The sequence below is a fragment of the Ahaetulla prasina genome, chromosome 8, assembly GCF_028640845.1.
Source record: "Ahaetulla prasina isolate Xishuangbanna chromosome 8, ASM2864084v1, whole genome shotgun sequence".
NCBI classification, from domain to species: Eukaryota; Metazoa; Chordata; class Lepidosauria; order Squamata; family Colubridae; genus Ahaetulla; species Ahaetulla prasina.
The window spans coordinates 70,544,454-70,569,201 of record NC_080546.1 but is presented as its reverse complement, the minus strand read 5'-3'; the positions used below and the strand labels follow the sequence as shown (position 1 = coordinate 70,569,201).

Below are 24,748 nucleotides of genomic sequence, written 5' to 3'. Positions count from 1 at the left end.
TAAGGTTGTTTTTATTTATTTTGTAGTACAATAAGACTAGCTTTCCATTTTAGTCCCAAGAGTAGTGAACCTGCTCAGATCTTAGGAGCACGTTGTCAGAAATGCTTGGAGTTTTTAACGAGCGTTCAGACCGAGGCACAGCCTCATCATTTTCTATGGGGGGTTCCCCCCCCATCTTTAAAGGCGCACTGCGGAGTCCGAGGCGGGGATAAAAATGCTGCAGTGAGCGTTGATTGGTTGGAGCGCGCTGGGATTTGGTCTACCCCGTTCTTTGTAATTTTATCCGTAGGAGGGACGCTTCCATTGCCCTGGCAGACGGACGTCACTGGGCAGGTTGTTGGCAACGTCCTCACTAAAATGGGGGGTGTGCTTCTGAACTGCCCACGTGCGGCTTTTTTTTTTTCCGGATTAGGATTTTTAATCATTCTGTAAATTTACAACATTTGAACAAAATAAGAGCAACGTATTTTTATGTTCTGAGCGCTCGGTCCAAATGCAACCCTTACAGAATACAGTAGTTTCCTTCTGTGTAAAAAGCACGTTTTTATTTTGAGGTCAATGCTTGATCTTTAATGTTTCGTTTATCTCTTTAAAGGTAAAGGTTCCCCTTGCACATATATGTCGTTCCTGACTAGGGGGCGATGCTCATCTCCGTGTCAAAACCGAAGAGCCAGCGCTGTCAGAAGACGTCTCCGTGGTCATGTGGCTGGCATGACTAAACCCCAAAGGCGCATGGAACGCTGTTACCTTCCCACCAAAGATGGTCCCTATTTTTCTACTTGCATGTTTTATGTGCTTTCGAACTGCCAGGTTGGCAGAAGCTGGGACAAGTAGAATAGAATAGAATAGAATAGACTTTTATTGGCCAAGTGTGATTGGACACACAAGGAATTTGTCTTGGTGCATATGCTCTCAGTGTACATAAAAGAAAAGATACGTTCATCAAGGTACAACATTTACAACACAATTGATGGTCAATATATCAATATAAATCATAAGGATTGCCAGCAACAAGTTATAGTCATACAGTCATAAGTGGAAAGAGATTGGTGATGGGAACTATGAGACGATTAATAGTAGTGCAGATTCAATAAATAGTCTGACAGTGTTGAGGGAATTATTTGTTTAGCAGAGTGATGGCCTTCAGGAAAAAAATGTTCTTGTGTCTAGTTGTTCTGGTTTGCAGTGCTCTATAGCGTCGTTTTGAGGGTAGGAGTTGAAACAGTTTATGTCCAGGATGCGAGGGATCTGCAAATATTTTCACGGCCCTCTTCTTGATTCGTGCAGTATACAGGTCCTCAATGGAAGGCAGGTTGGTAGCAATTATTTTTTCTGCAGTTCTAATCCTCTGAAGTCTGTGTTTTTCTTGTTGGGTTGCAGAACCGAACCAGACAATTATAGAGGTGCAAATGACAGACTCAATAATTCCTCTGTAGAACTGAATCAGCAGCTCCTTGGGCAGTTTGAGCTTACTGAGTTGGCGCAGAAAGAACATTCTTTGTTGTCCTTTTTTAATGATGTTTTTGATGTTAGCTGTCCATTTGAGATCTTGCGATATGATAGAACCCAGAAATTTGAAGGTTTCTACTGTTGATACTGTGTTGTCAAGTATTGTGAGAGGTGGAAGTATGGAAGGGTTTCTCCTAAAGTCTACCACCATTTCTACGGTTTTGAGTGTGTTCAATTCCAGATTGTTTTGGTTGCACCACAAGGCTAGTCGTTCGACCTCTCGTCTATATGCGGATTCGTCATTGTCTCGAATGAGACCAATCACTGTTGTGCCATCTGCGAACTTCAGTAGCTTAACAGATGGATCATTGGAGATGCAGTCATTGGTATACAGAGAGAAGTGGGGAGAGCACACAGCCTTGGGGGGCCCCTGTGCTAATTGTACAGGTATTTGATGTGATCTTGCTTAGCTTCACCTGCTGCTTCCTGTTTGTTAGGAAGCTTGTGATCCACTTACAAGTCTGTTCCGGTACCTGTAGTTGGTTAGCTTAGTTAGAAGAATGTCTGGAATGATGGTATTGAATGCTGAACTAAAGTCTACAAAAAGGACCCTTGCATAGGTCTTTAGAGACTCAAGATGTTGTAGGATGTAGTGCAGAGCCATATTAACAGCATCATCTGTTGATCTAATGGGAGCTCACCCCCTTACAGGGCACTAGGGATTCGAACTGCTGAACTGCTGACTTTTTGATCGACAAGCTCAGCCGCTGAGTTACCACATCTCTCAGTTTATCTCTTACGTGACTGAAATATGAAGAAACTATATTATAAACAAGTGTATAATCTGCCTTTATCCTACAATAGAGTTACACCAAAGCTAGCTCAGAGAAGAAATCCTAGCTCAGGGTTACAAGCGAATCAGTTGCCATACAAAGCATTTGATAATTTTATGCAACTACAGTTTGCTCTATGATGATAAAAAATACTGGATTGGCTTATGCTTTTTTAAGCAGTTTATATTAAGTAATTTTGCATTATTTTAAACTAATATATAATTGTAATTTTTGTTCAAGGGGGTGTTCAGGGTATAAGAAATAAGATATTGCGCATGACCTCTTTTGTAAAGAAAGTAAAACATTTAATAGAAATAATGGTGACATGGCTTACATAACTGAAATACAGGTAGTTCTCGACTTACAACCACAATTGACCCTGAAACTTCTGTTGTTAAGTGAGGCATTTATTGAGTTTTGCCCCATTTTACAACCTCTCTTGACAGTTGTTAAGTGATTCACCGCAGTTACTAAATTAGTAACACAGTTGTTACCTGGCTTCCCCGCTGACTTTTGCCAAAAGGTTGCAAAAGATGATTACATGACCTTGGCATACAGCAAGGGTCATGTGTCAGTGGCCACGTATCTGAATATTGATCACATGACTATAGGGATGCTACAAAAGTTGTAAGTATGAAAAATGGTCATAATGTCACTTTTTTGAGTGCCATTGTAAATTTGAACGGTCACTAAGTGAACAGGTGTAAGTCAAGAACTACCGGTGGATGTTTGTACTGTATGTGGAGAAGGCAGACCTGCAGGTATCTTGGTGTGGAATCATACTGGGGTTCATAGATTAAAACCAGCACCTTGAATTGCACATGAAAATTACTGGAAATAAGTGTAGAAACCACAGAATAAAGATTATATGATTGATGCAGATTTGATTTGGTTTGCAGGGCCCTGCATTTGATACCAGTTACTTCTTTTGTGTGGTCTTCAGCCCATATAGAGAGCCTTGTTTAATTGAAATAGATGGCAAACACCGCATGAAGTCAGTGCCCCAAATAAATTCACAACAGGGTACTCACCAAAGATGGATCATGATGTCCCACATCCACTAGCACAAGCCATGGCTTTGCCTCTCTAGCAATAACTATAAGTCCGGGAGAAACCTATATCACAGACCTGTTCTTTCACGGTGAATGGACCATCCTTTGTAGTATCACCATACCCAGCAGACATCCTTATTCACAAACTTTATCCCATTTTCCTTGGGTTCAGCCTGTTTTTATCCATCAAGATAGGAACAGCCTCCAAACACCAGTTCAATACACCCTGGCATTTCTGATGCAGCCTGGGGTAGAGACTTCCTAGCCTCCCCTGCAGCCTAGATATTCTCTGGAGATCTTTCATCAATGTATTAACCAGGCTTGACCTTGGCTTCTGCACCCATAGAACAGTGATGGCTAACCTTTCTGTCGTCGGGTGCTGAAAGCGTGTGTATGCGTGTGCAACCGCATGTGTGTGCCAGCACCCATAATGCAATGCACATGCAACACCCCCCGCCATACACCCCCTGTGCATGCACGTGCGAGCACCCCAACACTACACCCCCTCACATGAGCATATGACTCCCCATGCTCCCCCATGCATGCGTATGCGACCCCCTCTGCGCCCTGATTTGGGCCTAGTAGGTCTCCCTGCAGCCTCCTGGGACCAAAAATGGGCCACGGGGGAGCAGCGCAGTCCCCGTGCTCTGCCACCCACCCCCATGCATGCGCACAACCCCTGTGCATGCGTAGCATAGACCCAAAAATCAGCTAGCCGGCAGGAGACATGGGCGGTGGAGCTGAGAGGGCTCTGTATGCCACCTGTGGCATGCATGCTATAGGTTTGCCATCACGACCATAGAAAAAGCTAGCTACTGCTTTAGAAATTGTAGGTTAAAAAGTAATGGATCAAATTTGTTGTGATTACTTTGTTTAAGTAGTGTCTATGAGTGTATCGGAGCATGCTCAAACTTAGAATCTAGTAATGTAATGGGACGAAAAAAAAGAAAACTTATACATTTGTATGAAGATTGTACTTTATTTGAAAAGAACATCAATCTGTCTACTTTATGTGCAAAATTGTGTATGACATAACACTTGTTTATAATTTAGTTCAGGTATCCCAAAATTGAGTAAGCATTAAAAAAGTACACAACAACCAAAATAGAAATTGTCTTATTTTTCAGGCCTGAAGAATCTGAAAGGATAAACTATGCAGCTGCATTTTTCCAAAGCGAGATAAGTTAATAAGAAGACTGACCCAAAGACATTTTTTTAAAAAGAAACTGGAATAATTTTCTTGAGAAATCTAGAAATTAAATTATTATTATTATTGAGGAAGAAAAGACATTTCATGTCCATTCTAGTAAGCTTCATCAGTTGTACTGGAAGGTGTGGGAGATGGAAAGACAAGTACTGACAGCTGAGACTAGATGGTGGGGGATGGAAGAATAGGTTCTGATAGGATGATGTGTGGAGGGGAATGGAAGAATTGTGTTTCTTAACATTCTGAGAGCCATTGAGGCTAATTGGGGTTTTATCTGTGTCCTCAGGGTCACCTGAACCAGGTGTGCAATCTTCTTGGAACCACCAAAAGGACTGCATTGTAAATTGGGGAGATCCTTCCCCCCCTCCTCATTGAGGGAGCATAGTGTTCAATTCTAACATAGCTGGACTCTTTGGCATGGACCTGTATTTAATGTACATCAATATTCTAGCTAGGATTTTATATTTAGTTGAAAAAAAGTTTCATTAGCCAAAACTATATTTACAGTCTTCTGTTAAGTATTTGAGGCACGAACCTGCCTCAAATACAAATATACAAATACCTAACCCACCCTCCCCCACTGCCCAAATGCCATACAACTTTCAAATGATATGTTTGGACTTTGTAGGTACAAAAACATCCAAGCATCACTCCTATTCTATAAATGTTAATCTGTGGCATATTTAGGGAAGCTCTAAAATAAACAGATGCAGCAAGGAAAGAGTGGCTTTAAGCAGAGAGTTTCTAATTTGACTAAAAAGAATACTTCTTTTTATTTTGTTTTTGGTGATATGGATTAGTTTTAAAAACAATTACCAGATTCAAACAAAAATTCCCTGAATTTTTGTGTATGTGTGTGTTTTTAAAAATCCTATGCAGTAGTTTTGCTATCAATAGCTAAAAAACTTAAAGATTTCCTTATTCTGATCCCTCCCCACCTTAGATGTTTATATGTAAAGGTACATATAAAACTAATTGAGCCTTCTGTATATACCAATTGTTCTTTATCTCATGAATCTCCTTCTCTCATACACACATACTGTTTCTCTTTCCATCAGAAATAGCAGGAAAATAGGAGGGGGACAAGGAAAAAGAAGAGAATGGAGATTGAAGCAAAAGACAGCTGGACTTGGAAGGATGGGGTAGTTAACTTAGAGGCAGATAAGGAAACTGAATAGTCCATCCCAGGGGTGAAATGCACCTGGATTGGACTGGATCATGCAATCCGGTAGCGATCGTGGCTGGTAGTTCAGTGATCTGGTAGCGATGGCGGAGCAAAGCTCCACCCACCCACCCAGGTGTCAATACTTCCTGGTTAAAACCAGGAAGTAATGTGGTTTTTATCTACTGTGCATGCGCAGAAGTTTTTGTGCATGCACAGGTTTTGCGCATGCGCAGAAGCTGTGTGCATGCATGTGGCATGCATGTGTGAGCAAAGCGCGCACAGGGCGCATGTACTTCTGAGCTGGAAAGGAAGGTAAGTAGATTTCGCCCCTGTTCCATCCCCATTTAGATGTTAAATTCAGCAGACATCTTTCTCAAGTTATAGCTAATCTTTGAAAATTTTCAGACTTCTCATGTGTCTTCATCCGTATGGATCCCCTGGCTTCTTTTCAAAACTTCTACTCTTATCAGCGAAGTTAAGACAAATCCTCCATTCACAGTTAATTATATTGGGGGGAAAACCTAATCTTCCAAAAATAAATATTATATAAAGTGTCATAGTGGAGCTTACTCATATACAGCTCACTCTTGTCATCTGGTGGAGTTTGATAAGCCCAATCACTAAAATTAAGCAGTATTAGGATAATTACCAAGTTAACATAATAAGCATCAGGGCAAGAATTCTATACATAGCCCTTTAAGAAAACTTTTACATGTTATGCAATATATATAAAGACATACTTTTTCATTATTATTTTTTATAGTGTTTTTAATTTTTATTATGAATATTGTTTTATATTTGGCTGTAAACCGCCCGGAGTCCTTCGGGAGAAGGGTGGTATAGAAATTTAATAAAATAAATAAATAAAAAATAAACTAGAACCAGTGGTGGGATTCAGCCAGTTCGCACCACTTCGGGAGAACCGGTTGTTAACTTTCTGAGCACTTCGGTGAACTGGTTGTTGGAAGAAATTAGGGCAGAGAACCGGTTGTTAAATTATTTGAATCCCACCACTGACTAGAACCCACAATCTCTTGGTTTCTAGCCTGAAGCCTTAATCACTAGGCCAATCTATTGAACATAATATTTATATTTATGATACAAATATTCCTTCCTGGGAGGAAAGCTGTTACTTCTGCCAAGACATCTTTATGCCCAGTGACTATATTGTCTATGAACCATTAATCCAATCCCCAATGTTCTTTCCCTCTGTTACTCTTTTTGTAAAAACAGACAGCTATGTAAAACATAACCTACTCTTGTACTTATAGCATTAAAACACTTACTTGTAACATCTTGAAGTTTTATATAAATTATAAGGTTTTAGCTCAAGTAAAAATCTTATACTTACAATACAGCTAATCTCTGAGAGCAGAGAAGCCATTTCATAGAGAAATCTGATTTTGTTACTCCTCAAAATACTGAAACAGTAAAATATATTTTAATAATTTTTAGTGCATTTTAATAATTTTGATTATTTGTATTTGATCTGAAGCTGAGACTCCAGATATTCTGCACTTCTGTAACCTGAAACTTGGGCTTGGAAGTTAGATGAAGTCTATCACTTCTGGAGGATAGCAGATCTTGATGAATGATTAGAAACTTAATGTTCTTTTCTGGGACACTGAAAATTCTTACTTTACAGAACTACTGCAGGAAATGAAAGTAGCATTTCCTAAATTATGGAAATTATGATTAAATGAAGAATACAAACAATACTGTTAATTCTTAACAATATATTTAAAATATTTCTGTTAGCATTGAAGATATTAATTTTTCCTATAAATTAATACTTTGGAGAGCATTGAAAGAAATGTTAAACAAAGCACCTTAGTTAAAAAAAACACCTTTCTTTAAGGTATGAAAGCATTTATGTCTTTTGCAAAGTTTGCCAAATGGTTTCAAAATTGTTTTCATTAAGACTGGCATATATATAATAGATGCATGACCACTGGACTCTGCTGGCACTCAATTAGAAGTATTTTCTGTACATCCGTATGCAAACCACGGTAAGAGGGCAGCTTTTGAAGAAGTGGGTTTTTAAAGCTTTCAAAGCAGAGGGCCACTTAATCCTTTGCAGAGAAGTACCTTGCTACACATATTTACTTTGTGAAGCATCTTTTTCAAATATTTTACAAGACCTTATCTAGGACTATTGTAAGTCAAATCACATGTCAAATTACACCCATCTTGGTTTTGATTAAATTGGCTAAACCTAATTTTCTTATCTCATACAAAAATCCTTTTCAACAAGAAAGTAGATGATTTTGATTTAAGTAAATATGTTACTATTGAATAATATTATTGACATATCTAGTTTAACTTTGGCATATGCTGACAAAGATGTTTAACAGGCAACTGGACAAGAGAATTTAAGAAGGAAGGAAGGAAGGAAGGAAGGAAGGAGAGAGAGATAAAGAAACACAAAAATTTAAACAGATTATGAACATCCAATATCCAAGATAATAAAGCTTTATGATGAAAGTGCATATTTTATTATTTTCTGAAAATATTTTACAGCACAGAACCCTATGTGGAAAAGTTGATAATGCAATGCTTGGTACTACTTTACTATTAGACATGGCTTTTTCTCAGCAATTTTCTTTCTTAACCTTTATGATTAGTCAAGACTTGTACTTTGCATGCCTATTTTTATCACATGTGCCCTTATGTATACAGAATCTTTTACAGTGTTATATATTACTGCTTTTTTATGGAGAAATCTTATTAGAGAAATCTTGCAATTCACTATTTGATGTAACACATTATTGAACAAAGTTATACTCTTCCTATGCACATTCTTAAATAATAAACATATGTTAAATTGCTTTAATACTTACAAGAGAATTAGCGAGCCGAGTCCATTAAAGGTTAGCAGAAAGATGCATTTTACTGTATTCTTTTCCATTATGCTGTAAACTAAGGAAAAATACATACAATTTAGATTAAAAATATTACCATCTCGGAGGCCAGCGTTTCTAAATTTGGTCAGAAGAGCCCTTAATCAGCTTCGCAATTGAGCCTCGTTGTTGGCAGTAATTAAGACGTTGTCAAAATAGGGCACTACCCCGGGGATTTTATGCAGAAGCCATTCCATGACACTTTGAAATAGTCCTGGGGCTACACTAACACCGAATTGGAGCCAGTGACATTTGAACGCCCCCCTGTGCGTAACAATGGTCTGAGCCTCCACAGTAGCACCATTTACCGGCAGCTGCTGATACGCCTGCGCGAAGTTGAGTTTGGCAAATATTTTCCCGGGGCCCAGAGAGTACAGCAAATGCTGAACAATGGGCACCGGGTATGCACTTTGCTGGAGGGCTTTATTCAAAGTGCACTTATAATCAGCACAGATGTGCACTGACCCGTCAGAATTGATTGGTGTTACGATCGGGGTCTCCCATTTCGCATGGTCTACCGGTTCCAGGATCCCCTGGCTGATAAACTTATCCAGCTCCCTGTCTATTCTTGGCTTGAGAGCGAATGGAACCCTATGGGCCTTCATTCAAATTGGCACTATCTGAGGGTCTAAATTAAAAGATATTGCGGTGCCCACATACTTGCCCAGATCAGTGCTGAATACATCCTGAAATTTGCGCAGCAGATTGTCCGCTCCGCCGCTGGTGATGGAGTTGATGCATGAGACTCCCATGCCGAGGGCTTCGAACCAATCTAAGCCTAGCAGGCTTGGCAGGTTTCCACTGACGACAGTTAGTGGTAGCTCTTTATCATATTTGCCGAACTGCACCCAGAATTTTCCTGAGCCTACAACAGGAAACCGATTCCCTTGATAGTCACATAGTTTCAGTTGCTAGTGCCTTAGTTGACTTCTCTGGAGGTGTGGAATAGCCCTCTTTAAGACAGCCCAGGAGATGATGGTGACCAATAACCCTGTGTCAAACTCCAGCTCGCAGGGCGACCCCTCAGTGCAGATTGTTATCTGCAATTTTTTGTTGTAGGGGGTGCTGGCTTGGCTGATTCGCGTTTGATATGTTTCTGGCATCCCAGAATGAAAGTTTTTTTTATTTAGGCCTCTCTGGGTCTCGTCTGGGGGCTTTCAGGGTTTCAGCCAGATTGCTAGGACACTTCCGCCAGTGAAGAGTGGGCTTGCTTGCCCTGCAAACCCGTGCTAGGTGACTCTTCCTCTCACAACGCCGGCAGATAGCATCTCTAAAATGGCAAATAGCTCTCTGGTGTTGTCCCCCACAGCTAGCGCACCCTGGCTGCTGGTCATCAGTCTCAGGGTTTCTTTTCCTGTCTGTGCAGAACACATCCTCATCGCTGTCCTTGGCACCTTCATCCAGGACAGCTTCCTTATGAATGGTAGCTGTTTTCTGAGGTGCTAGGGGTGGTGGCCTGTCTTTGCGGTGACTCTGCCGCCTTATTCGATTCTTCCGTTGCTCTTGCTTCATCTAGGGCGACATGTAAAGTGAGGTTTGTCTTTGCCAGTAACCAGCGTTGCAGCCGAATATCTTGTACACCACAAATGAGTCGATCTAGGAGAATGTCATCTCGATCTCTGAACTCACAGTGTGTGGTCGCTTTTTGTAATGCCGCAATGTACTGGTTGCTCAATTCCCCTTCCCTCTGGTTTCTTTGGCAGAAATTGTGTTGCTGCACCACCTTTGATGGTTCTGGGGCATAGTGGTGGCCAGCATGGGCATGGGCCAGCTGGTCTTCAAGTTTTCAGGGCTCTCTTGTATGTGCAGATGCGCGTGAACAAGTTCCGGTTTGGGCACTCAGTGCTGAAAAGGTTCGCCATCTCTGGTATATACAATGATAGAGTAGACCAGACTATAAATAAATATTGTTTTCTTGGCTTAGTATGAATGTATTACAGTAAGGATAGGAAAGAGTTGTCTATCATTTTCCCAATTCCACTGATCTGTTTGTTTATTTATTAAATTTATATGCCATCCATCTTGCTATTGAAGGAACTCTGGACAGCTTACAAAGTGATAAAAATAAATATAAAACAATTAAAATAAATAAAAACGAAATAGAGATTAAAAACTAAGATGATAGAGAACATAATGGGGTCTTCTTTCTTATTTTGTTAGCCACTGCCCACCCCCGGCTCCAAGTCCTTCATTTTGTTTAAAATTAAATATTTAAAATGATGTGGTCTGATTGGTATTGACATTAGAAGCAGGCAGAAGTAGGGGAGGCTAAGTTATCTCCATCTCTTTCTGCCTCATCCAGTTCTGGGTAACTGGAGAAAAGTAAAACAGATACAGAAAAAGATTTATTAGAAAGTTTCTACCCTGTGGAGCATTTTTGTAAACTTTGGAATTTTTATGTTCTGTAAAAGCTGTTTCAGCCATAGTGGACGAGTGGCTAATTTGGCCCTATATTACACTTGGATTAACTTTGAGGATTATCTGACTGGAATATGACATTCTAAGTCACCCTCCACTCAGAAAAGAATCTCATGTGAACAAAGTCTTAATGCCCTCATAGCACAGTATATCATGATATACTGTGCTATGAGGGCATTAAGACTTTGTTTACATGAGGGATGTTCATGAGGGATGAGCATCTTTGAGGGATGCTATGATTAAAACAGGCATCAGATGTTAATAGTCTTATAACTATTTGTACAATGAATCTTTGGAGCATGTGAAGGAATTAATGATGAAATGGAGATTGAAAGGTTTCTGATTTTTTTTCTTGTGGCAGGTACTCTAATGGTAATATGGATACCCCCATAAATGTGATGTACAGGAACTATTGTGAATATTTGCGTATGAAAAATAAGAATATATGTATAAATGACTGTTTTTATCAAAGATATTCTATCAAATCTTCAATCACCTCCTTCTAAGAAACCGAAATCTGGTTAGTGACATTTCTAAAAATTTGAAGAGGTGCAAATTGTATAACAATACAGTAAAAACTGCTAAGCATGTTCAAATTATATGGAGTATATAGTTAACTTTTTAGACTATTGAGTGTTAAGTAATTTAACATTTTCTATACTTGGCTGGAGATATAATCATATGCACAGGTGAAATCTCCATTTAATTTCTTACAAATCCCTCAACTGTTTTAAAGCCAAGATTTTCTGTGCTTTTTCTGCAGTTAACTAGCATAAGCTCTAGAGGTCCTCACTATATAGCAAATAAATAGTTTCATAAAACATCACTAATTATCCTCTATTCAGACATGATGATTTCATGAGTGTGACTGGCCAGGCCTATATTCTGAATTAAGACAACCATTAAGACAACTATTGAAATATTTTTTAAAAAAAATCTAAAGAAAATTTAAGTCCCCAGGTATATAATAGAAACAATCCAAATAGTTGATTTTATTTTTTAAAAATGGATATACTTTTGACTGCATGTTTTTGTAGTAGATATATTACAAAAATATTTTTTTTTATTTTCAGGGATAATTCTCTATGTACAGCTTCAGTTTGCCCCTGTAGCTGATTAATTGTCAGGATTCCAAGTAACACCCCCAGCAAAAGAAGAGTCCGAGGCGAGTTTCCTCAAAGTTCCTTTTTATTGAAGATGTCATATTGGCACATCAGGGAAAACCCAAATCTGAAAGTTTCCAGATTTTCCCCATCCAAGTGAAAGTTCAAGTCCTTGCCCAGTACCCACATGTCCCTCACATGTTCCAATCATCCACCGTCCAAACTGGAGATACCTCCCAGTCATCCAACTCCAGGTGCCAGGGCAAGGTGTCCTTCACTCTCTGAGAAAGGAATGTTATTTTGACTACATATCACCCATACTCTATGCAATCCCCCCTCCCATTTTCCTACAGAAGAAAATGTGACAGGCCTCAAGGCCCAAATGTAAAAGAAGGCTTCCAGATCTGACAATTGTTTTTGTTCTTTTTTTTAATGGCACCAACCTAACTAATCTTGGCAGTCAAAGAAGTTCAGGGCTGGCTAAAACTTGATGGGGAACAATCTGGCAATTCCAAACCTACTGGCTAGACTGCAAGATTGAAAATAAATCCATCCTGGAACATGACAGTGGTATATCTTTTCCATAATGCTACCAAAACAAGTGTATACGTAGAGGATAGTCGGGTCAATCTTGATTTCCTGTTGTTGCTTTTTAATTATTGGCTTAAAGCAATTCTAAGCACATCTACTCTGAAATACACAAAAATTAAATGCTTACATATATTGTCAAGAAAAACAGCTGGTTAGACTGTTCCAATAAAAACAATGGGGAATTACTTTGAGACTTTAAAGACTAGTATTTATATTTTAAATTTTTAGGGAGGGGTTTCCCTAAGGATCTCAGGAGAATTAGCTAGCACTGCAGCATCTTTTGATCAAAATCTTGAATCCCACTTAAGATAAAATTCAGCAATTTTAATTTTTCTCCATTTTATTCCACTTATTTTCTTCCAAACTCCAAGAAGAATCCAGCAAAAAAGCTTGAAAATATTCAGCTCTGAATTGTGTAGACAATGGTTTTCTCTATGATAGCCTATGGAAACAAGCATTGTACTTTCAAGAAGCAAGGTAGAAAAGTATTGACATTTTTGAACTTTGGTGTTGGAGAAGACTGCAACATGGCAAATGCTACAAAGCCAAGAAAACATTTGCCAGACCTATTCTTGAATACAGCTCATCAGTCTGGAACCCACACCACATCTCTGACATAAATACAATAGAACACGTCCAGAAATATTTTACTAGAAGAGTTCTTAACTCCTCCGAAAACAACAAAATACCTTATACCACCAGACTTGAAATCCTGGGATTAGAAAACTTACAACTCCGTCGACTTCGACATGACCTGTGTTTAACACACAAAATCATCTATTGCAATATCCTTCTTGTAAATGACTACTTCAGCTTCAATCGCAATATTACAAGAGCAAAAAATAGATTCAAGCTTAATGTCAACTGCTTCAAACTTGATTGCAGAAAATATGACTTCTGCAACAGAGTTGTTAATGCTTGGAACTCATTACCTGACTCCATAGTCTCTACTCAAAATCCCAAAATCTTCAACCAAAAACTGTCTACTATTGACCTCACCCCATTCCTAAGAGGACTATAAGGGGCGTGCATAAGAGCACAAAAGTGCCTACCGTTCCTGTCCTATTGTTCCCTTTATTATATCAAATTAATATAGCTAATGCATATTCTTTACTTATATATATATATATATATATATTTTCTTCATGATATGTTTTTTACTTTTGACAATGTTTATGTATACTGTTATGAAAAAATAAAATAATAATAATAAAAATCATCAAACAAATTAACCCAGAGTTCTAACTCAAGGCATAAATGACTTGGCCCAAATTATATACTACTTCAGACACATTATGTGAAGGCTTAGCTTCCTTGAGAAGACTGTAATTCTGAAAAAGGTAAAACAAAAAAGGAAAAGAAGAAAAAGGGGCATGCATAAGCGCACCAGCGTGCCTACCGTGCCTGTCCTAATGTTTTCTTTTATTCGTATCCTTTACATGTATTTCTAATTATGTTTACACTTGTATCTGTCATAAAATAATGCTTGACTAACTAAGTAACTAACTAATCCACCCAGTAGCATGATGGGTAGACTTAATTATTGCAGTAATGGATATATCATTGGAATATCTTGTCCAGATTGTCCTGGAGAAGATCTTTCTGTGTGATCACAGAAAGCTAGCACCAATATAATGGCACACAATCAAGGCCACTATAAAAATTACTAGATTGGAACAAAGTAATATCAATATCTCTTACATTTCTCACTTAGTGACCATATAGGTTTTTGCAGAGGATAAGATCGTGCATGTCTATGAGTTTCAAAAGTGGGCATTCAGTTTGACAATTAAAAATACTCTGTACTCTTGGCTCCATCTCTAGGCAAGAATATTTAATACTACATATATTAACTGCTGCTAGGATGGCCTTTGCTCAATGTTGGAAACAGCCATGTGTGCCCACAGAGAGACTTATTGTACAAAAGATTATGAATTGCGCAGAAATGGACAAACTAACTTTGAGTCTGAAGGATAAGGAGACATCAGTATTTTATGGTATATGGGAACGGTGGTATGGATGGATGGAAAGGAGATAGGAATATTTAGTTACTAAACATAATCAATAGATAAAATAAGAACACAAATACGTATAATTTAATGTTTGTCATTATTGCATGGATTATTATTAGATGAAAAACACCACAAATAAGCTGTTAAATGATATAAGCCTTTTTTTCCCTTTTTTATGTTTTTAATGTAAAAAAGTTTAATAAAGTTTAATAAAAAAAATACTCTGTACTCTTGGCTCCATCTCTAGGCAAGAAAAGATCAAATGTGAAAAATTTAAAGTGTGAATCTGGATACCCAATTAGCAGGTATCCAATACTGACTCAAGAGCCATCTCCCCTCCACCTGTTAAAAGTCAGCAAATAGGAAAAAAATTCCTGTAAAACTCTTTTACACTGATGTATTAATGCCAAAGCAAAATCTGTTTGAAAAAAATGTTTATGAAAAGAAAAAAATATGAATATTTATTATTGTAGTTGTTATTACTATTTACTTAGTTATTACTAAGTTAGTACTTCATCTACTGAGTAAAATCCTATTTTATAACGATGGTGTCATTCTATATGTTTCATTTATATCACTTTAAAATTAACATTTCAGGACATTGCCTAGAAACTGATTAAAGAAATGGGTTAGTCTCTGTGCTGGCATCTAGAGACTGTGCTTTTGCAGCTAAAGCATTCAGAAGATCCTCCCCCAAATTGTTAGCCTATCCACTGATAACAAGTTACAACTTATCCAACAGAGACCAAAATATCCATCCATAATTTTCTTACATCATAGTTATATATTTGGAGAAAGCAAAGGAACAATGTGCATGTAGACATCTTTGCATTCAACCTCTAGGCCATGGCACATACATTCTGATGGCACAAAATCTAGCACTGGATAAAGAAAGCAGTTGAAAAGAAGAAAAAGAAGTTGCATGTATGTGTATATAGACTCCTATACATATATCTGTGTCTGTGTTCACTATACAATCATATATTGCTTTCGTGTGTATAACTGTGAGATTCTCCTCAGAAGACCTTTTCTGTGTTCCTGTCATGGAATTAGTGACAATTAGGAAGTGGTGCGCTACCACTTTGTCAAAAACTCCTAGAGATACTTATTTTCAGATACTGGACAAAACATTCTCCACTTTTGTGTATCTTTCCAATTACTGCTGCTTCGCAGGATGATATGAAATATATTAAAATATTAATTTGGCATGAACAGATCAACATCTGTATGTAGGTAGATATGTAACTAGGCATAAAATTATCTTTAATACAGCAAAGCATTAGTGTTAGCAAATTAGTCCTTCCATTACATTCTTTGCTAAAGCAAATTTAGGATACAATGCATCATGCTGATGTACAGAGGAGATACACAACCAATTTTATGAAGCTGCTACTTCAGACTTTATGATATAGGCTTAAATTTCCTGATATAGCGAGAGATAAAATAAACCCAATTACTTTGGCTTTAAATTTCAACCACTATAATTCGCAGAAATGTCCAAGAACATATACTAAAAGATCTATCGTACAGATAAATACTTCTGAAGGGAAATTGTTGAATTAAGAGCAAAATATTGCAGTCATAAATCACTACAGCCCTATAACAACTAAGATATGATCATAACTTGATTAGAAGCTGTTCTCCCAGTACTACCAAATATGAATAACAGTAGTTTTGGACTAGTAATTCTGATGCTGGAATTTTTGTTTATTTCTAAAACATTTTCCAACTTAGCAGAAAATTGATCCTGAGTCCAGACAAAATAGAATCTAGAGATTTTTATAAATGGCCTACAAACTATAGAGTGCATCAGTATTTCAATTATTCTTTGTGATTTTCAGTATATTTAGTTAACTTTTTAATTTAATTAAATACCAAATCTATGCCATTTTTAAAAACTACCCTTTCTCTGCAAGCAGCTTTTGTTGGACTGCTAGATGGAAATTTGAAAGTTTATATGACCATTTTTAACTAATTGTTTGAATTTGGCAAATTACTACTGCATTTACTGCACAAATGCCGACAAATAGTCTAATCACAATTTTAATTTATTTACTTTAAATGAGCCAGAATAATGTGCAGTCTCACTTTGATTCTTATAAACTATAAGTCTATGTAGAGGACTGCAGTACATGAGTTCTGGAGACAAAAAGAGGCAGAAGAATCAATGTGGCACTTTCTGGAATTCCTTAAAGACCTTCACTTTTTCCTGTGATTATATGGCTACTCTTGACAGATTGCACAACTGGAAAAGTTATATTTACTTTGAGAAACTGAACAAAGCTACTAAATATACTCTTTCACAGGGATCACCAACCTTTCGGACCTCAGGGGCCGCTAAATTCGTAATTGTAAATCCCGCAGACCACTAATATGAATTTTTCAAAAGATAAATAGTATTTAGTTCAATATAAAAAATGCAAATAATTTTTCTGTGGACCACCAAAATTTTCTCATGGATCACCAGTTGGTGACTGCTGCTCTATCACGTTGTGGAGAATTACAGGGGTCTACTCTTCCCTAAAGCCATTATTTAGTGATAGGAAATGAACAGGCATAACAATCACTGATACGCAACACTGCACTGCTTTCCACCTGGTTTGGGAATAAATGCTCAAAAGTGAACCCACACAAATCTCACAAAGTTTTGGTGAATTTGAATATAGTTTTTAAATTCCTCTTTAATGATATAAAATGTGAAAGGTTCTAGTACAAGAATCAAGTTATATCATGCTGAATTTTCATGTGTTCATTTTAAATAGTTACATTATCCAAGACCTGATTCTTTAACTGTTATTAGCTGGCAAGTATTTAACTCATTGGTGAAAAAAACAAAACAAAAGATTATCAATAGCATGAAATTATAAATTATGATGTATATAAAAAAGAGGTGGCCCTTTGATTTCTGTCTCTTCCAAAAATATCCCTCATTACCATGAATTTGCATTAAACATTAAAGAAATTTAATCTGAAAAAAAAATGAATGTTCAACTTTCTTCAGGTTTGAGAGGTACAAACATATAGTTCAAATCTGATACTTAAGTAGTAGGCAAAGTGTTGATACAAAATAGTATCAACCCAGCCAGCATGACCCATGGCAAGGGATTATCAGAGGATTGCGATCTGTCCAAAATAGAAACATTAATACAGTATATACTATCTTTGTTTTGAAAAAAAGCTAATTAAATAAGCAATTATAATGTATGCATTTATCTTTTTTTCTCAGAAGATGAGAATATTTCAAACCTAGTACTGCACCATCCCAACTAATGAATTTTTTTTACTTCATATATTACTTATGGGGCTAAAGTTACCGCAGTGCGATTTTTGTAAATAAAACAGTATTAGAGACTGGCACTTTGCTTTACCTATTGTCAGCTTCCCATTCATTTTGGGTTTTAATTAAAAGAATCATAAATAAAATCAGATGGTACAGAAAGCTTGGCAGGTGCCAATGGATTGATCCTGGCCATCATGTTGCCTATCCGTGTCTCAGGATGTTCAGCAAAGCTGCAAAACCTCATTAACTTTTGTTCTAGACATATAATTTAATTGTGACATCATGTCAAAAACAGATCATGCCAGACAAATCTTACTGCATTAGTGACAAATAGTGGACCAGTGAAATCCTATGGATATAACTTACTTGGACTTCAGTAAGTCGTTTGATAAAGTGGACCACAACCTATTACTTGATAAAATAGAAAAATGTTGCTTAGACAGCATCACTACCTGATGGATTTGTAACTGGCTGACAAATCACACTCAACATGTACTCCTTAATGGAACTATGTTTACATGGAGGGAAGTATGCAGTGGGGTATCCCAGGGCTCTGTCTTAGGCCCAGTACTCTTTAGTACCTTCGTCAATGATTTGATGAAGATAGAAGGGGAACTCATAACATTTGCAGACAACACTAAGCTCCCAGGAATAGCCAACACTTCAGAAGATAGATCCAGAAGGATCTTGACAGACTTGAACACTGGGCCCTATCTAACAAAATGAAATTCAGTGGTGAGAAAGGTAAGGTTCTACATTTAGGGAAGAAAGACAAATTGCACAGGTACATAATACCTGGCTCAATAGTAGTAACTGAGAGGGAGCTTGGAGTCCTAGTGAACAATCACTTAAATATGAGCTAGCAGTGTGGTATAGCTGCCAAAGAAACCAACCCACACCTAGGCTGCATTAAAAGAGGGATAGAATCAAGATCACATGGAGTGTTAATACCACTTTATAATCCCTTAGTAAGGCCATACTTGGATATTGTATCCAGTTTTGGTTGCCATGATATAAAAAAGGATGCTAAAACTAGAAAGTGCAGAGAAGCGCAACAATTAGGATGCTGGAGGCTAAAACATATAAAGAATACTTGCAAGAATTGGGTATGTCTAGTTTAATTTTTTTTAAAAGGACTAGAAGTAACATGATCAATATCTAGGGCTCCACAAGAAAGAGGGGGGTCAAACTATTCTTCAAAGCACCTGAAGGCAGGACAAGAAGCAATGGATAGAAACTAATCAAAGAGAGAACCAACCTATAACTAAGGGGAAATTTCCTGACAGGTAGAACATTAATTGTTCTAATTTATTACTTGCCCCCAGAAATTAATGCTTCAACACCAGAGGTTTTTAAGAAATTGGATACCATTTGTCTGAAATAGTATAGGGTTTCCTGCTTGAGCAGAGGATTGGACTAGAAGACCTGCAAGGACACTTCCAACTCTGTTGTTCTGTTATTTGATTATTTCAAGTGTTTTTGCATTTCATTCTTAAATATCCAGAAATTGCCAGTAAAATCACTATGATAGGCTATTTTTATTCAGATTCTATTCCTGGACTATGGTCTCTTTTCCTAATCACCTACAAATATTCAGATTTTATATGATAAATTAAATTTGCCTCTAATAAATACATATTTAGAAAGCAGACAAAAACAATTTCCATGTCTTTTTTATCCAAATAAATTCATTAATATATCTGTTCAATTCAATCCTTAACCAAGTCAAAGTTTTGATTTAAACTTTGCCGTTTTTCATCCCAATCAGCTAGCAAAATTCAAAATCCCAGTGGTTTTTATGTTGGATTCTATTCTTATTATAAAATTGATTAGCTTCCTAAGTTTACAGGCTTCCTCCCCATCCCCTCCAATAATGCTGCATGTGTCAGTGCAATATGTATTCAGCTATTAATTGAGCTGGTGCTTATGGTTAAGGTTTATGTATCCTTTCTTTTTCTTCTCTTTGACAATGTATTTATCTTGATCGTTATTATTTTTGTGTTTTTGTTTCTTTATTCTCTTTTTTTGTTATAGATCCAAGAGCACAGTCACTCTCCCATATGAAATTTAGAAATGGAAGATACATTTTCTGAAAGCCCATTCTTCCCAAAATAGTCCATAAATGAGGCAGATAAACTGTCCAATATGTTGTATCTGGAAATATTTCGGTGTAGTGTAAATATTCCCTTCTATTCCTTCATTCTGTTAATTAACTCAGACACAGTTATGTCTAAAAAGATGCTAATTTCTTTATATAAATCTTTAAAACAGTATCATTAAAACATTTCCCTTGGAGTTGTTGAATTGTTCCTATAATCTGAAATACCCTTGTTCAGTTTGACAAACCTATCATGTATCCATATTACTAGAATTCAAATTATTTATGGCTTTTGACCATGTTAACTGGAATTCTGGTCATTGCAACCCCAACACATCTTAAATATTGCAATTTTGGGGAAGGCAGGCCTTAAATTTCCAAAACCTTTAAGAAGATGATGGGTGTTTATAAACAATCATACTCATATAGGAAGTAATGATCAAGAGAAGAATACATAAAAGATTGTTCTTTATTATACAAAAAAACAATGCATATGAAATATATTTTAGCTTCAAACGTTTATGAATTTTGAAAGCAATCCATTAAAATATTAATTCATAAAAATAATTGCTGTATCATCATCAGATCTTTTAAAAAATTACTTTAAATTTAGAAGTACTAAAGATGGGTGAATCAATAGAATTGTAATGATGGCTTCCTACCAATAAATAATATCTCCTGGTGTCAATAAACTTTTTTCTGAACTAGCTGGCTCAGATTTATACCAGGCAGTTTCAATTTAAATTGTACATTCAAAGAAAATGTGCCTCTATATTTAAAAATCAAGTAAATCTGACATTGGCATAAAGATGAATGCATCTGTGTTGCCATAAAATTTATTGAACGATGATTTCATAGCGCAGGAATACAGGTAGTCGTCAACTTATGGGTACAATTGAATCCAAAACTTCTGTTGTTAAGTGAGACATGTTAAGTGAGTTTTGCCCCATTTTACGACCTTTCTTACTACAGTTGTTAAGTGAAACACTGCAGTTGACAAGTTAGTAACCTGGTTGCTAAGTGAATATGGCTTCCCCATTGACTTTGCTTGTGAGATGGTCACATGACCTTGGGACTTGCAAAAGATGATCACATGACCCTGGGACACAGCAATGATGATAAATATGAACCAGTTGCCAAGCATCTGAATTTTGATCACATGATCATGGGGATCCTACAAAGGTCATAACTGTAAAAAGCGGTCATAAGTCAGATTTTTCAGTGCCATTGTAACTTGGAACAGTCACTAAACAAATTGCTGTGCTCAAGAACTACCTGAACTGTTAATCAGCTACATTAGCTACAATGCCAGTATAAATATCTCTTTCTACTGTGTATGATCTTTCTATTGTGTATGATCTCACTCCCTAGATCCTCCAATTGGGAGCAAATAGTGATTTGCTCCCAATTGACATGGTGGCTCAATGGCTAGGACACTGAGCTTGTCAATCGAAAAGTTGGCAGTTCAGCAGTTCGAATCCCTAGTGCCACGTAACTGGGTGAACTCCCATTACTTGTCCCAGCTTCTGCCAACCTAGCAATTCAAAAGCACCTAAAAAACGCGAGTAGAAAAATAGGGACCACCTTTGGTGGGAAGGTAACAGCATTCCATGCACCTTTGGCATTTAGTCATGCCGGCCACATGACCACGGAGATGTCTTCGGACAGCACTGGCTCTTCGGCTTTGAAATGGAGATGAGCACCGCCCCCTAGAGTCGAGAACGACTAGCACATATGTGCGAGGCGAACCTTTACCTTTTAGTGATTTAACTGCTTAGGCTGCAGTGATCTGGGCCCCTGATGGTCAGACTGCAATGGCTATTTTCATTTGAGGACAGATCAGTTACTGAATCTGAACCTTCTCATTCTTCTTTCTCACTATAACATTTTATGAAGCAGCAACAATCACTGTCCCTTGGCATGACTGCTGCAGTGCTACAGTTTACAAAATACCAGAGCTCCTGAGCAATAAATCAGGACCAGAGATTGAGAAGGCAGTGATTCAGATCAGGGGGAACTTTTCTGTGCCAGCTAATGAGATAGCAAACTACAAGTCTGCCAGTCTGGTTTTATGAGACCTGGGCAGAACTGTTAAAAGTGAAGATTACTTTTAGGTGCATAATAATCTTCCAATCGGAACCATTAATCCCAGGAGTGAAGTTTTTTCTGGACCAGTTCTTAACTAGAAAAAGATGTTCTATAGTAGGAAACTTGGTTTGCTTTTATGTCTGAATGCAATCATACTGAAAGTATCAAGAGATTTCATATTTTGCTTAATAAGAGTGTCATTATGAGGCAAAATCACCCTATGCTACTACTAGTAAGCTACCAGTAGCATGCTCTAATTGACAGCTTACTGTGGACTGGAGTCTATCTATGAGTTTTAATGTTTATCTGTTTGTCATGAAGCCTGATTTATTTGTAACCTAAGTCATAAAGTGGTTTAGGCCTTTGAGAAACAGGAATATAGTTATTTTTTTTCCTTTTTTATCCAGATATGATTATTTCTGCCAATTACATTATTTTTGGAATGGAACAGCAATTTCTGAACATAGTATAAATATTCAGTTACTACCATACACATTAATTTTTGGAATATTCTCAATTATTTAAGAAGTTCTTTATCATCCAACTCATTCAGTGTAAAGAATTAGGCTTCTTATAAATTTATGTTTCAAAATCAATAAATTGCAAATTAAAGTTCCTGCCATTTCTTATTACAATCCACATAAGCAATAAATAAATGATAGAATTAGAATCTCCATTAGAATTTCCAAGTCATTTTCAGCCGTGTTGAGTGTGTTGTAGTAGTTTAGATATAAGATATTAGATATATGATCAGTTGTCAGGGTTTTTAGTCCAAAAAGACCTACAACTGGACACCAATTGAAGCTGAATTGGCAAGGAAAAGAAATGGGGGGGGGGAGAGAGTCTGAGAGTGGGCCACAGCCAAATGTCTAAATAGTTCTGTGGTATGGCAATAATATTCAAGAGGATCTTGGATTTGGGGATGTGTTTTGATTTGCTTGTAAAGTTTATTTTTACAAATTATGTATCTGTTAGTTTTCTCATTATATTTGTCAATAATTTTAAGAGTTTTCTATCTAAGGGCTCTGGGACCACAAACAAAGGAGTTTGGAGACCATATGCATTATGCCACTTGCTTCCCTTTTAAATAATGTTAACAGAATTAAGTTGGCGACACCTCTCCTGTTATCTCTAGGGTTAAAAAGTTCCAACTTATAAAGTCATGTTTGTCAAAACTAGAGCTGAATTTACTAAAAATTATGTCTCATCCAGAAATAAATGAATTGGTCACAAGCTACATAAATAAAACTTAATCAATGTAATAGAAAGGTTCTAGAAAATAGATTACATTGAGATATGGCTCCTGCTTGAGCCAAAAGTAATTACTGTCAGATCTGTATTTATCAGACCACTAATACATAGACTCAGTGGGGTAACAGACATGGCAGATGGTATTTTTGTTACCTAGAAGTTGCCTGAAATATAATTAAAAACAGCAGATGGGCTAGAATTGGAAATGGGATAAATAATGTGCAAAGAGTATAATTTTATTTATTATGTGCATTGCCCTCTTCCTTCAGCTCTGTCAACAAATTGTCCAATGTGGTTGTCTAAATCAGAGATCAATAGTTTTTACTTTGCCAAACATCCAGGTCAGACTTTAACAAGGGGAAACTTAAAGTCAAGTTGAATTAGAATTGGATTAATAAAAAGGGAGACAATGTCAACCAATATCCCAATCACCGCACCATATTTTTTAATTTAAAAAGTATATAAAAGTTTCATAAGAGAGAAAATGAGGATTTGTGAGGTAAAAAAAATTTCACTCTCAATTTTCACATTAATTATTACATAGAAGAGACATTTTGCTGTAATTCTACCTAATAGTTTTAACAAAGAGCCAAAGAACTCAGTAAGTTTAGAGTCCAGAAGTGGACTTTGAATAGTCAACAGCAGGGTTTCTGCTAGGCAGTCCCAGCCTGCTGACTAACCCCACCTCCCTGGTAACTTGTGTGTGTGTGTGTGTGTGTGTGTGTGTGTGTGTGTGTGTGTGTGTGAGAGAGAGAGAGAGAGAGAGAGAGAGAGAGAGAGAGGGAGGGAGAGGGAGAAGGGTATCCTGGTGGCACTAGTCAAGCCAAAATGTTCTGAGATGCCAACTGCATGGTGTGGCCAATGGGTGTTAGGTTACTTTAGGTCAGGGGTCTCCAACCTTGACAACTTTAAGACTTATGGACTTCAACTTCCAGAGTTCCTCAGCCAGCTTTGCTGGCTGAGGAATTCTGGGAGCTGAAGTCCACAAGTCTTAAAGTTGTCAAGGTTGGAGACCCCTGCTTTAGGTTGCACTGAACAGACTACTAGGCTGCTCCTCTTCATGGGACATCTCCTGTTTTCTCTGCACATATGGTTAGGCATCTTAAATTGTACTAAAGTTTATAATTTGTATTTATTTAATATAAGCTATGTCTGTTTTGCTAAGACAAGTGAGTTTATTCAAATTTTAAAAACTCTGTTCTCATTTGTCTGGGAAGATATTTTCTCTATATTTTCTACGTGCTTTCTGTTTCAGAAGCTTATCAACCCTTTTAGGTAATTGATTTCATAATCACATTGCT

The 24,748-nt window shown here is 37.2% G+C and overlaps 1 long non-coding RNA gene across 3 annotated transcripts; it reads left to right on the top strand.

Moving 5' to 3' along the window:
* The first annotated feature begins 297 nt into the window (after positions 1-297).
* Positions 298-20,822, top strand: LOC131203452 (uncharacterized). Of its 3 annotated transcripts, XR_009156391.1 has the most exons (4): positions 298-333; positions 596-763; positions 11,386-11,544; positions 12,098-20,822. It is a non-coding gene; the product is annotated as an uncharacterized LOC131203452 (long non-coding RNA). The 3 variants fall into 3 exon arrangements; XR_009156390.1 differs by lacking the exon at positions 298-333 and having other exon boundaries at positions 379-763; XR_009156392.1 differs by lacking the exons at positions 298-333; positions 596-763 and adding an exon at positions 785-947.
* Positions 20,823-24,748: the final 3,926 nt, after the last annotated feature.